The sequence below is a fragment of the Ovis aries genome, unplaced genomic scaffold, assembly GCF_016772045.2.
Source record: "Ovis aries strain OAR_USU_Benz2616 breed Rambouillet unplaced genomic scaffold, ARS-UI_Ramb_v3.0 scaffold_801, whole genome shotgun sequence".
Taxonomy (NCBI): Eukaryota; Metazoa; Chordata; class Mammalia; order Artiodactyla; family Bovidae; genus Ovis; species Ovis aries.
In genome coordinates this window covers 49811-61789 of record NW_024599825.1, presented here as the reverse complement: position 1 = coordinate 61789, position 11979 = coordinate 49811, and the positions used below count along the sequence as shown (strand labels likewise).

At 45.6% G+C, this 11979-nt stretch overlaps 1 pseudogene; it reads right to left on the bottom strand.

The window, feature by feature from the left end:
• Nucleotides 1-1783: 1783 nt before the first annotated feature.
• Nucleotides 1784-10975, bottom strand: LOC121818488 (pregnancy-associated glycoprotein 1-like; annotated as a pseudogene).
• Nucleotides 10976-11979: the final 1004 nt, after the last annotated feature.

Below are 11979 nucleotides of genomic sequence, written 5' to 3'. Positions count from 1 at the left end.
GATAGTTGGATAGCACCAACGACTTGATGGACATGAATTTTAGTAGGTCCCAGGAGTTGGTGATGGACAGGCTGCAGTTCATGGGGCTGCAAAGAGTCGGACAGAAATGAGTCACTGAACTGAACTGAGGACACATCATTCAAAGTGCTGGGCTGGATAATCCCAAGCTGGAATCAAGATTGCTGGGGGAAATAACAACAGCAGATATGAAGATGTTACCACCCTAAAGGAAGAGGAACTAAAGAGCCTCTTGATGAGGGTGAAAGAGAAAAGGAAAAAGCTGCCTTAAAAACTCAGCATTCAAAGAACTAAGATCATGGCACTCAGTCCCAGCATTTAATGGGAAGTAGATGGAAGAAAAGTGGGAACAGTGGTAGATTTTATTTTCTTGGGCTCCAAAATCACCATAAGCCTTGGCCACAGCCATGAAATTAAAAGACACTTGCTCCTTGGAAGTAAAGCTATGACAAACCTGGACAATGTATTAAAAAGCAGAGATATCACTGACAAAGGTCTGTAGTGTCATAGCCATGGCTTTTTCCAGTAGTCTTTTACAGATGTGAGATTATAGAATGGAGAGCACCTAAGAACTGGTGTTTTTGAATAGTGGTGCTGGGGAAGATTCTTGAGAGTCCCTTACAGAGCAAGGAAATGAAACCAGTCAATCCTAAAGGTAAGCAATCTTTGACCCCTGCTGTCCCAGATGAGGCCTCTGTCAAGGGTGTCCAGGTGGGAAGAACTGATGCTTCCACTCCAAAAGTGCCTAATCATGGCAGCTCCAACCAAATGGTTTGTAGCACCACACCTGGAGGGAGCTCAGAAAGGCTGAAGCCTCTGTGTACCCTGGGTGCCCCAATATATGAGTTGCATTCTCCCCAGCAGAGTTGGAGGCCAAGGAAGGGGCATTTGAGCCCTGCAGGAGGAGGATGACTCAGGGATCCACAGGGGCCATCACTTGTCAAGTGGGACTGGACAGGACACAGCAAGCGTGTGTGGCAGAGAGCTGGTGACTGGGGTGTGGGGACAAAAACAAATCCTTTCAGTATGATGGACTCACACAGAACCCCTGGAGCAGAATCCCACTGCCAGTGTTCACCTGAGATGGGATGATTAGAATATTTTCATTATCCCTTATAATTCCTCGGAATGAGGAGATGGTGGAGTTGGTGGTGGAAGAGTCATAAACTCTTACATAGTCTAGACCATTCCCTAGCCACTATCTTTGCGGCTACAACTACCCAGCTCCAGTCACGTGGTTCTGCAGGAAATTGACAATCATGTTTGCTGCTGAGTTAGGGCCACATGACCATGTAAAGCCACTCATAGGACCCCATGGCACTGCCAGGATGGTTGGTTTCCAGCTGGACATGTGATCTGAGGTGGGCCATTCAGAGCACTCCCTAGAATCCTGATGTCTCTGAGCTTCTCTTCTTATGGGTTAGACTTCAGGATACAAAATCCTAGGGCAGGTAGCTCTGGAGTTCCTCACTAGGTGTAGAAGCCTTAGGGAAGAAAGCTGTCAGGCTAAGACAATCAAAGAAGAGAGAGGAGAAACAGCAAGGATGAAAAAGAGAAAACTGATGACTTCTGATTTCTTGGGTCCAGTCACTGAGATCTTTGGATCTGCTCTGGTTCCTATGTTCCAGATCCCCGGAATCCAGCCAATAAGTTCTCCCTTTCCTTGAAGCCAGTTGGAGTTGGGCTCCTCTCAGTTGTGCCTCAGACTTGGCACAAGATCCTTCTTGATCATTATGTACCTCCCAGACACAAACAGAGGCACCCATTTGTTTTAGCACCATTAAGAGTGAAACCTTTTATTCTTTACTGAGAATAGGGTTTGCAGATCACCAGATGCAGTTCACCAGCATCCCTGGGCAAGAGTGCCCTAAGTTTTTGCCAGTGTGTGTTTGGAGCAGCTTGATTGATTCCTCAACCAGTCCAAGCATTTACGCTGCCTGAGCCAGGCCAATCCTGTTATTTCCTCGATCATAAACTGAGAAATACAGCCTCAGGAAGATGTCACCCAGGACCCAGGTCTCTCTGTGTTTAAAAACTTCTGTGCCTCCTTTAAAGGTGCTAAAGCAGCCGCCTTGAGAATTCTAGGGGAGTTAGAGACACATACCAGTCAGCCTGAGACCTTACCTGCGACTCCCCCCGATATCCAGACTCAGCACACTTCTTTGTTTTATTTCCCTCTTTTGGTAAGTATCAGGTGATTTTCTCAGCAGCTTTGGATGTGATGGTTCATCCAAAACAAAAAGGGCCAAAACATGTGATTGCCAGAAGGAAGGGTGTGGGTGAGAGGAGGACAGGGAGTAGGGGATTATCAGATGCAAAGTAATATACAGAGGAATGATAAACAACAAAGTCCTACTGAGAGCACATGGAAATATATTCAATATCTAGTGATAAACTGTAATGAAAAAGAATAAGAAAAAGAATATATATTTTTGTATGTGTATAACTGAGTCAGTTTGCCATGCAGCAGAACTTAAGGCAACATTGAAGATTAGTTATACTTCAATACAAATTTTTTAGAAAAAAACAAGAGTGTCCCATAGCTCTCTTCACACTCTCTTGTTTCTTTCCTACTGACTTCTGCTTCTTGTTTTCCTTGCAGATGTTGCCCGTTCTTCTTCATCCCCACAACCTGTTCTTTATTAAAAACCTTCATTTTGTATTTGAGTGTAGGTGTTAACAATATTTTGGGTTTCAGGTGGATGATGAAGTGACTCAGTCATACATATACATGTATCCTTGTCCCAAAGATACCCCTCCCATCCCGGCTGCCACCTAACATTGAGCAGATTTCCCTGTGCTATACAGTAGCTCATTGTTGGTTATGCATGTTAAATACATTAATAGCAGTTCTCACAACACGTTCTTTAAGTCTTCACTGAGGCCCTCTGGGAAAACTCCTTGGAGCCACACTAACCTGCTTTGGTCACTCCAGGAATGGCTGGGTGATTCACTCTCATGCTCCACCCCCACCGGTCAGCCTGTAGCCCTCATCACCCCTAGAAAGTCCCCATTGCCCCTTTGCAGAGCACCGTTGGTGCCATTTGCATGAAATCTAGTGTAGATTTGCCTAGAGACAAGCAGGCCCCTTATTGTGCTATGAGTCTGTGGGGTTAGAATTACTGAAATTCCTTCTCTTCCTCAAAGCCTTCTTTGAGCCCATCAGCCTGCTCTGAGCTCCCACAGGGAGCTGACATGAAGCCTCCCCCTGTGTCAGGGCTGTACAGTCACTGTGCGCCCTTTGGTCACCTTAGCATCCAACTTACCCACAGAGGGCTTAGGTATCCCAACTCACAAAGGGGGCACATGGGCGTAGCAACAGAAAGATGCAGCTGAGACTAGGGTATCCAAACAAGGAAAACTTCGAGAAGGGAAAGGAGACTGTTAATCCCTATAGTGGGACAGTACATTGGGACTGTCCCCAGCCATTCTCCTTGTCACATGGCCTATTTCAGGGATTGCTAGAGCTGACTTTCTGTGTTCATGCATCTGAGGGCTTTGATTGAACTGAAGTTCTCCGAGGCTGAGGTCCTTAGTGTTCCCCTCTTCTGGTGATTCATACCAGGCCAGCACGGGGTGGTGTCTCCACATCTATTTCAGGAAGATCAGTGCCCCAGACTGACCTTTACTCTCAAGTGGTTGGTTTTGTGGGAGGCACTGACCCAGGTACAGGGGCTCAGGAGCATCTGCCATGGTGTGACATGGCCTGCAGAGGGTGCCTTCGTCCCTGAACCAGCTAAAGGGTTTCTGCAAGTTCCTATATGAGAACCAACCCTCAAGGCTGTCCCCTCACCTTGAGGATGTAGGCTTGAGCTGGCAGAGTGTAGTTGATGCCATTGATGGTGAAGATAATAGAGGGCAGGATATTGATGGTAGAACAGGAAACGTAGTGCTGTTAGAGAGAGAGGGAGAGAGGTTGGCCCTGGAGATCCTTGTTGTGTGTGGAGACTGAGAGTGACCCTGTGGCATGACCCTTCACCTTGGGACCCAGGGGCATGGCGCCGATCAGCCTCTGAATGTTAGTGACCAGTCTTGTTGGGCCGTTGATCAATGATGTCCCTGTGTCCACGAGGGCCTCGCAACCGCCAGAACAACCAATAAGCTTTCCTTTCATGGAGATGCTGAGAGATAGTGGAACAAAAAGCATCAAGGTAACTCTGAGTCTCCCCAGAGCTGCCCCCTTCCAGACTGTCTCCTGAACAGCCCTTCAGAGATGTCAAGGCAACATCTCTCTCCCTGACTCTTTTACTTTGCTCTCGACATGACACCTTCCTTGACATCCTTGAATGCAATATTTGAATATACCAGGCTTTTTTGTACCTTGACACAGCTGGCCTTCCTTCCTAGAAGACCCCCCTCTCCTTTGACTAGCAAATTTCTTCTCCTCTTCCAGATTCCAGCTTAACTGTCATGGTTTCAGTGAAGTCTTTTCCTCGGTGTACATCAGTCTCCTGTCTTGGTCATTCTCTGTAGACCCTTCCTCATGTCTAGCATGTACCAAAGTGACAATTCACTATGTCTGTGAGGCATTTCTTGTACATTTGCCTTCTCAGATGTGAGGGTAATTTTTTTTTCTCATCACATCCCTAAAGTGCCTGGCCCAGAGTGGATGCACAATGCTTGTCTGTTGAATGAGTGAATGAAGACTGTGAAAATAATGAATGAGGACCACCAGAACTGTATCTGGTGTTGAACAAAAATGGGTCAAATACACAGTGAAGATGGAGGTTCCCTGCAACAGCAGATTCTCATGGGGTGGAGGAGACCAGCTGCCCTGGGAGAGGGTATCTCCAGCACTGCTCACTCACCCAGCTCAGACACTGATGCCCTGGCCATGCGATACCTGAGTAGCCCAGGGGACCTCCAAAGGACAGGTCCGCATTTGTCTGAGGATACTACACAGAATCCCATCAATTATTTCCCCTTGTTCTCAAGCCATTCCTAGATCCCACCTTCCTGTTCTCCCAGTTACAGCAGCTTCTCCACTGTGTGCTTAGGATAAACAATAGGTAGCTAGGTTAAGTGGGGTGTCTTATTATGAGTTGCTTTCAGATCTCAAGACTGTGGCCAACCTCTCTCCACTGCTGGCTAGCTTCTCCCTAAGGAGACCAGTTTTCTCCCATTTGTTCAGGATGTTCCCTATGTTTAAATTGACATTTATATGAACTGAGAGCTTCCTCAGTCCTGTGTAAACATGGACAGTTGGTCATCTTATCACAGCTCTGTTCAGGCTGAGGAAATTCTCTCTGATTCTCTTTTCACTACACTGTAGGGTCCGCTAACCATGTTCCCCACCTCACACTCAGGGTGAAACCCTCCCCAGCTGCACAGGCCTTTATGAACCCTGTTAAGGACCCTGGAGAGAGCCCTGGTCAGGAGGCCTGGGGCAATTATGAATCCATGGGTGGTTTTTGTATCTGCGTGTTTCTGTGTTTGTGTGTGTATTTGTATGTGGCTCTGTGTGTTTGCTTGTGTGTCCATCTGCCTATGCAATGTATGTCTCTGTGTGTTTGTATGTATCTGCTTGTGTGTTTATATGTGCCTGCCGTTGTGTTTGTGTGTGTCTGTGTGTCTGTATGTGTCACCGTGGATGGTGTATATGTCTGGTGTATGTCTGTGAGTGCATTTGTGTGTGTCTGCTTTGTGTCCGTGTACTGGTGTGGGAGCATCACTTGGGGTGACCCTCAGAGGGAGAAGCTTACTGGTCCAAGTTTATACGCCAGTCACCACTCGGGACAATGGTATCCAGTTGAGCTGTCCTTGTAGTAGGCTTTGTCCACCCCACCCAACATCAGCACACTGCCGTTCACCGTGCCTCTGTAGAAAGAAGGAAGAGGGTGATTCTTGGACGACAGTAACAATTGCACTGTCAGGACTGTGCTTGTCCACCCATCAAGGCCCTGATAATGTCCCTACTTACAGATGCAGACATTGAGGCTATGAGCGATTGTAAACTGGACCAAGGTCAGTTACTGACTAATAAGTGGCACAGAGGAGGGTAGAATCTGGGCCACCTTCCCTGGGCTCCACCTACCCAAACTTCTGAAGAGTTCTGGACCTTCTGTGACCTGAGTGCTCAGAGATACCCTCAGAAGACAGTGTGTTGAAGGTTTTGGCTTCCCCTTGTCTCAGGCCAGAAAAATCAAGGCCTGAAAGTGCTAAAGGTGTGAGTTCAAGGCTCACCCAGGGTTGGCACCACTAGCCTGTGACCTGTGCTGTCCATAGGGCCCCACACTCAGTAGGGGACTCAACCTCTGCTTTCCCTGGCTTCAAATCCCAATACTTGTTGAAAAAGGATTCCCACTTTCATTTTGGGTCCCACACTTCTGTTTTGCACTGGCTCCTGCAAATTGTGTAGCTGATCTGGGCTCCCAGTGAAATGTTAATGAGGAAGGAAAGATTTCCACCATCCCTCTCTTTCCATCCATTTCAAAATCATCAGTGTATCTTGTTGCCTTTTCTTCCAACTCACATCCTGATACCTTGCATTAGGCTTCATCTCCACTCACCCCCCTACTCCAAACCGCTGCTCTTGAACCCAGGAGCATGATTGTGTTCCAATAAAGCTTTATTTATAAGGGCCAGTAATGATGCAAGGTGGGGCCCTGGGAACATAGTTTTCCTGGGTTAGATTATCTCTCAGGATACTTCTGTATCAAGTGTTCGATAATTTTCTTGCCACTGAAACATCTTAAGCTAATTTGGAGAAAGGGCTTGTCCAGCTCAGACTTACTTGCTCAAGTAGAAGGCAAAGATCGGCTCAGAAATGGCACCTTGTTTCTTCAGGTTGTCAAAGATGGGGATGGCTCCTAAGATGGAGTTGTTGGGGTAGTTCAAGCCCAAGATGCCATCAAAGGGTAACCCATTAAATCCATACTCCTCCAGGCTTAGACCAAATGGCTGGTCAGTACTTACAAGGTTCCCAATCTGAGGGAGAGAAGAGTGTTCCCACTTACAGATTTGTGAAGTAGGGCTAGGACTGGGCTAGGGTGCCTTGCCATTAAATCCTTAGAGAAGAACTGAGGCTGGGCTGTGTTTTTGGTAGACCTCAGACGGTTAGACCAAGCTAAGGAAAATTTGGATTCCGTTTGTGAGGGGTTGTGGATTTTACAGTATTGTAAAGTAAAATAAAGTAAAAATAAAAATTAAAAAAAATAAAAATAACAACAACAAAACAAACAAACAACAACAACAAAAATCTGCCCCTCTGAAAAAACATCTGCCTGAGTCAAATTGGCTTCAATTCTTCTGTACAGTTGGGGCAAAAAAAAAAAAAAAAAAAGTCAGGACAAAAAAAAAAAAAAAAAGTCAGGACAGGACCTAATGGTGCCCCGTTCGGGACAATATAAGTAGGGAGCAGAACAGTCTTCTCTTTGTCATCACTATGACCTCATGACAGAAATGGACTGAATTCACTATAATATACTGTGGATTCTGCATCTGCCCAGGAAGACAGAAGCCAAAAATACAATGTTGCTTGCAGGGTTCTATGAAGATACTGCCTGGGAAATACACTTTTGGGGACATGTGTGTGTTTGTGTGAGTGTTTGTGAGAGAAAGAGAATAAAAGAGAGAGGAGAACTACTCAGGTACTTTGAGAGAGGGAGGTCATAAGTTTCATTAGACTCTCAAAGGTCCCCAAGAGTGAGAACTCATTTATCAGGCCTCTCTGACATCTCTGTACCACTTCTTTCCATCTTGGATATCGGAAAGACTTGACTGCCACCAGGGTCCCCAGATCAGTTTGATTCTGCCCCCAAATACCCCACGGCAACTTAAGTCCTGAAAAGCCAGCCCAGCTCCACTGCTTACCACATGTGTGACCTCTGCAAGGCCCTTGCTGTCTGCACCTCAATTACCTCATCTGTATTATGAGCTAATCAAAGTACCTGCTGTGTAGGGTTGTTGCAGGATTAAACCAGTTACTACCCGAAAGTGCTTGGAACATTCTGAGAATTTAAAAGTGGGTGCTTTCCCTCCTCCTCTTCTAGCTCCCAGCAAAATGAACCTTGAACTGCTTATGGGCAGAGGAGCTGCAAGTCCACATCCCAAGGTACTCTCTGGGTTAACTAATCTGGGAGTTTGTACGGCACCATGGGTGCTGTCGTCCCAGGCACAGAACCCTGTGGGTAATCACTAGGGGAGTTAGTGTAGGATGGGCCCTGCCAGCTGGTCCTGCATCTTTTTTGTAGCTGTGGTCACTTCGTTCCCAGTCCTGACTCAGCTTCTGTTTACACATTACCTGAATGGTGTCATAAGCAAGATGTCCCTTTATTCTCCCAGATCATAGGCGATTTCAAAGGGCTTGGTCGTATGCCGGTAGGTGGAAGACTCCCAATACTTGAAGGTAATGTGTGAATCTGCAGACACAAGAGATGAGTGTCAGAGAGTGACACTGTCAGATGAGTCAGACACACTGTCAGATGAGTGTCAGGTGCCAATGATGAAAAAGGGGGGTGTCAGACAAGTAAAAGATGGGTGGGTTGGGAGGTGTCTGTACTCACAACAGGCGGGACTGGTGCAAAAGTTGGAGGGCACCCACAAGTCAGATGAGCCCGTGTCAAACACAACCCGGAATTGCTGAGGGGGTGTTCCAATGGCGATGTTACCCACGTAGGCTGTCTATGGGGACCAGGAAGGGTGGGTTAGTGTAGATCTGGCTCCCTCGATTTCCACACTGCTGCCTCCTCTGGGTGTCACATGTCTCCTGAGATCACTCTCCAACCACCATGAAGTTCACAATCTTTCTCAGAGAGGTGCCTGCATTTGATATTATTTCCTGCACTACACAGCATGAAGGATATTAAATCTATGACCAGGCATTGAAGAAGTACCTCCTGCATTCGAAGCCCAGAGTCATGACCATTGGACCCCAAGGGAAGTCCTGGTGCCTCCATTTGAGAAGCTTTCTAGTCTCTCCAAACCCAACCTGAGCACCTCCATCTACAGGAGGTCCTCTTTGATCAACACCACTCTCTCCCTCTAAACTCAAACCACATTCAATCAACACCACACAGGTGACCCTTTCATTTGACATATATTTACTCTTTGCCTCGCTCCCAGGCTGGCCTGGGCATTCTTGAAAGCAGAATGAGCCCCTTTTTCCTAATCTAATAAAAATAATCACAGTTAGATTCTTATGTTATTACACAGAATAGGGTTTGGTAAATTTTTACACCTGTGGTTCTTGCACCTGTGGAAGTTGAATTCCTCTGCCTGGGGATTCACAATTACTTTGCAGTTGGCTTTACCTTTTGATCAGAGATGGTCACCCTTTATCTGTAACTGAGTGCCTCACTTAGTTCAGAAAACAATCTCCCTCAACTAATGACACATTTCTGACACAGAAATGGAGGTTTACCTGCCACAAAAATGGATGTTTACCTGCCACCTGGTCATTTCAGGGCCTAGTCACCACAGGCCAAGAGGATGAGAATGCCTTCTCCTCTGGGAATGGGGTCCCTGTTCCCCAGTGTCCCTGCCTTCTGCCCCTGTCCCAGCCCCAACATCTGATCTGCCACCTGCAGATGAGCCCTAGTGCTAAACCACACCACCAGGGGGCGCGGGGGAGCACCTCCTCCCAATAGACTCACATCCAGGAAGTTCCTCATGGGTACAAAAGCCATTTTTGAGTTACGAGTAGAATTCTGGGCCAGTCTATAAGCGTATTTCTTCAGGAAATTGTTCAGCAAGCTTTTTTCATTGAGGGTTTCTTGCATGACGTTCACTTTCATTAGAGGTATTCTTTCACCGATCATTGGGGAAAGAAAACAAAGAAGCAACAATTAGCTGTATCTGTTAAGGTATAAATGTCATTGTAATGGCACTGTGTATTTCCCAATCACTTTTATAAGTGTCACATTATTATCAGAACTTTATGCATATACCATGGGAAATACATAGATTTGAAAATAGGTTCTGTTCTGTAATCTTGGGTAAGCCATTTGACCATGTGGGGTCTCAGTCTCTCCCTTGGTAAAAAGGTGGAATGTAATAATTCCCACCCTCCAAATAGAATATTTGGGGGATAAGTGAAGTGATGGATATAAGGTACCTGATAAATAAGAAGTCTCAACAGTGACAGCCATTAGCATTGCTGTTGCCATCCCACTGTATCTTTCTCATAGAAGCTCAGGGAAGGAGGTAGAAGTGGGATTCCTGTCCTCTTTTACAATGGAAGAATTTGAAATGCAAGAGGTTTGTGAGTTGGCTGTGGTCACACTGCTTGTCAGATATAAAACAGTGTATAAGTAGCTATTCCACTCGTTCTCTAAGTTGAAATAGAAGAGAGAGTTGAAAGAAGAATCTAGGAGATAAGGAACAAGTTAGGGAAATTCAGAGGCTTGAGAAGGAAGGATGAGTCAAATGAAATTTAAAAGAAAGGAAAACAACACAGAGAGAAATACACTCACAGAGACTTCCAAAGAGATGGAGAGATAAATGACAGTGATACAGAGATGCAGACATAGACATATACATACTGAAGTAGAGAGAGAACAAAGAGGACATGTTGAATAAAATGTAGAAAAAGTGCTATTCCACAGGACCACAACTACATCTGCATAGACTGTGCACTGAACAATTGCAAGGAGTTCCATTTTCAATAGATCGTGAGATGACTGGACTCCAAGAGTTGTGCAACCATGCAAATCTACGCCAAGACCCTTGCTACCTTCCTATAGCAAGGTACTTATCAATAAGTAAGAAGTGAACTTTAAGACTGTCAGGGAAATATTCAATTCTCTTCTAAACCTGATGGGTGGAAGAATAATCAGATGAAAGGAAAAATCCGAGAAAGGAAGATGCTGCTGCTTACAGTCCCCATACTTACTCGACTATGCACTCTGAGAGGGCCACCAGCCCGAGGAGCACAAGCCACTTCATGTTTCTTTCCTGGCTCCAGGTACTCAAAGAAGTTTGGGTTCCTAGCATGTAGTGGTGACCAGGAGCTCCCAGTTATATATGCTCTGACCTGCACTAAGTTTCCCCTTTAGGCCACTAAAAGGCCTGAAAAAAACCAGAAATCTCAAGATAAAATCTTTACCTCTATCAGTGTCCTTGGCGAGTGGACTTTGAAGCTTCTCAGAATACAGAGAATTCAACTGTAATCTCTTCTTTGAAGCTTGGCTGAAAATCAAACTGATCTGCATGGATATCTAAGAAGACGGAGAATCTTGCCTACTTGGAGAAAAAACTGCTAAAAACATCATGAAAATGGATACTAGTGGCCATGCTCATCATTCGTGGTTTCATGTCATCTTCCTAGCCACTTCATGAGATATGCATTTCTGTCTTCATTGGAGAAGAGATTGCTAGGAGGATAAGTTGTCGAATGGCAAAGTGAAGACTTCAGGGACAGCCCAGGGACATACAACTGGCTTTAGGTAGTGGGTCTAATGGCAGACATCAGAGGCACCTATGATGCCAGGCTGCATCAAAGATTTAGGGCAGAGCAGTACTTCAATTGCATGCTTTCAGTATTGGAAGAAATGTCATATGCATCCACAAGATATTTTATATCATCCAACAAATGTACAAGGAAGAACTGTGTGCTGGGTTCTGGGTTAAAGGCTTCAAAGTCAAAGTTGATCAAGACAAAAGTAGTCTTTATCTTAAGACAGCTAGCAGTCTAGTTCTTACAAACTCATGGCCCCAGGAGGCAAGAGAAATGATACTAGGACTAGGTTGTCATGTTGGACCCTGGGGCAGCACAGGCCTTACCACTGGGAGCAGCCTTTCCTCCACTTCAACCATGTGGAAAGCAGGTTGTATATTTATGTACAATATACTGATTTTAATATTAGCAACTAATTTTTTTCCCCCTGAAAAAACAGTGGGCATGAAATCTCCACAGCGATGTGCTAGAATCAGCCTTCAGTCTCTGCAGGTTTTTATTTCTGGCCTAGAGTTGGGAGTGCCCTGGGGAAAGAAGGTATGAAATTCAAGTTGGATGATTTCCAA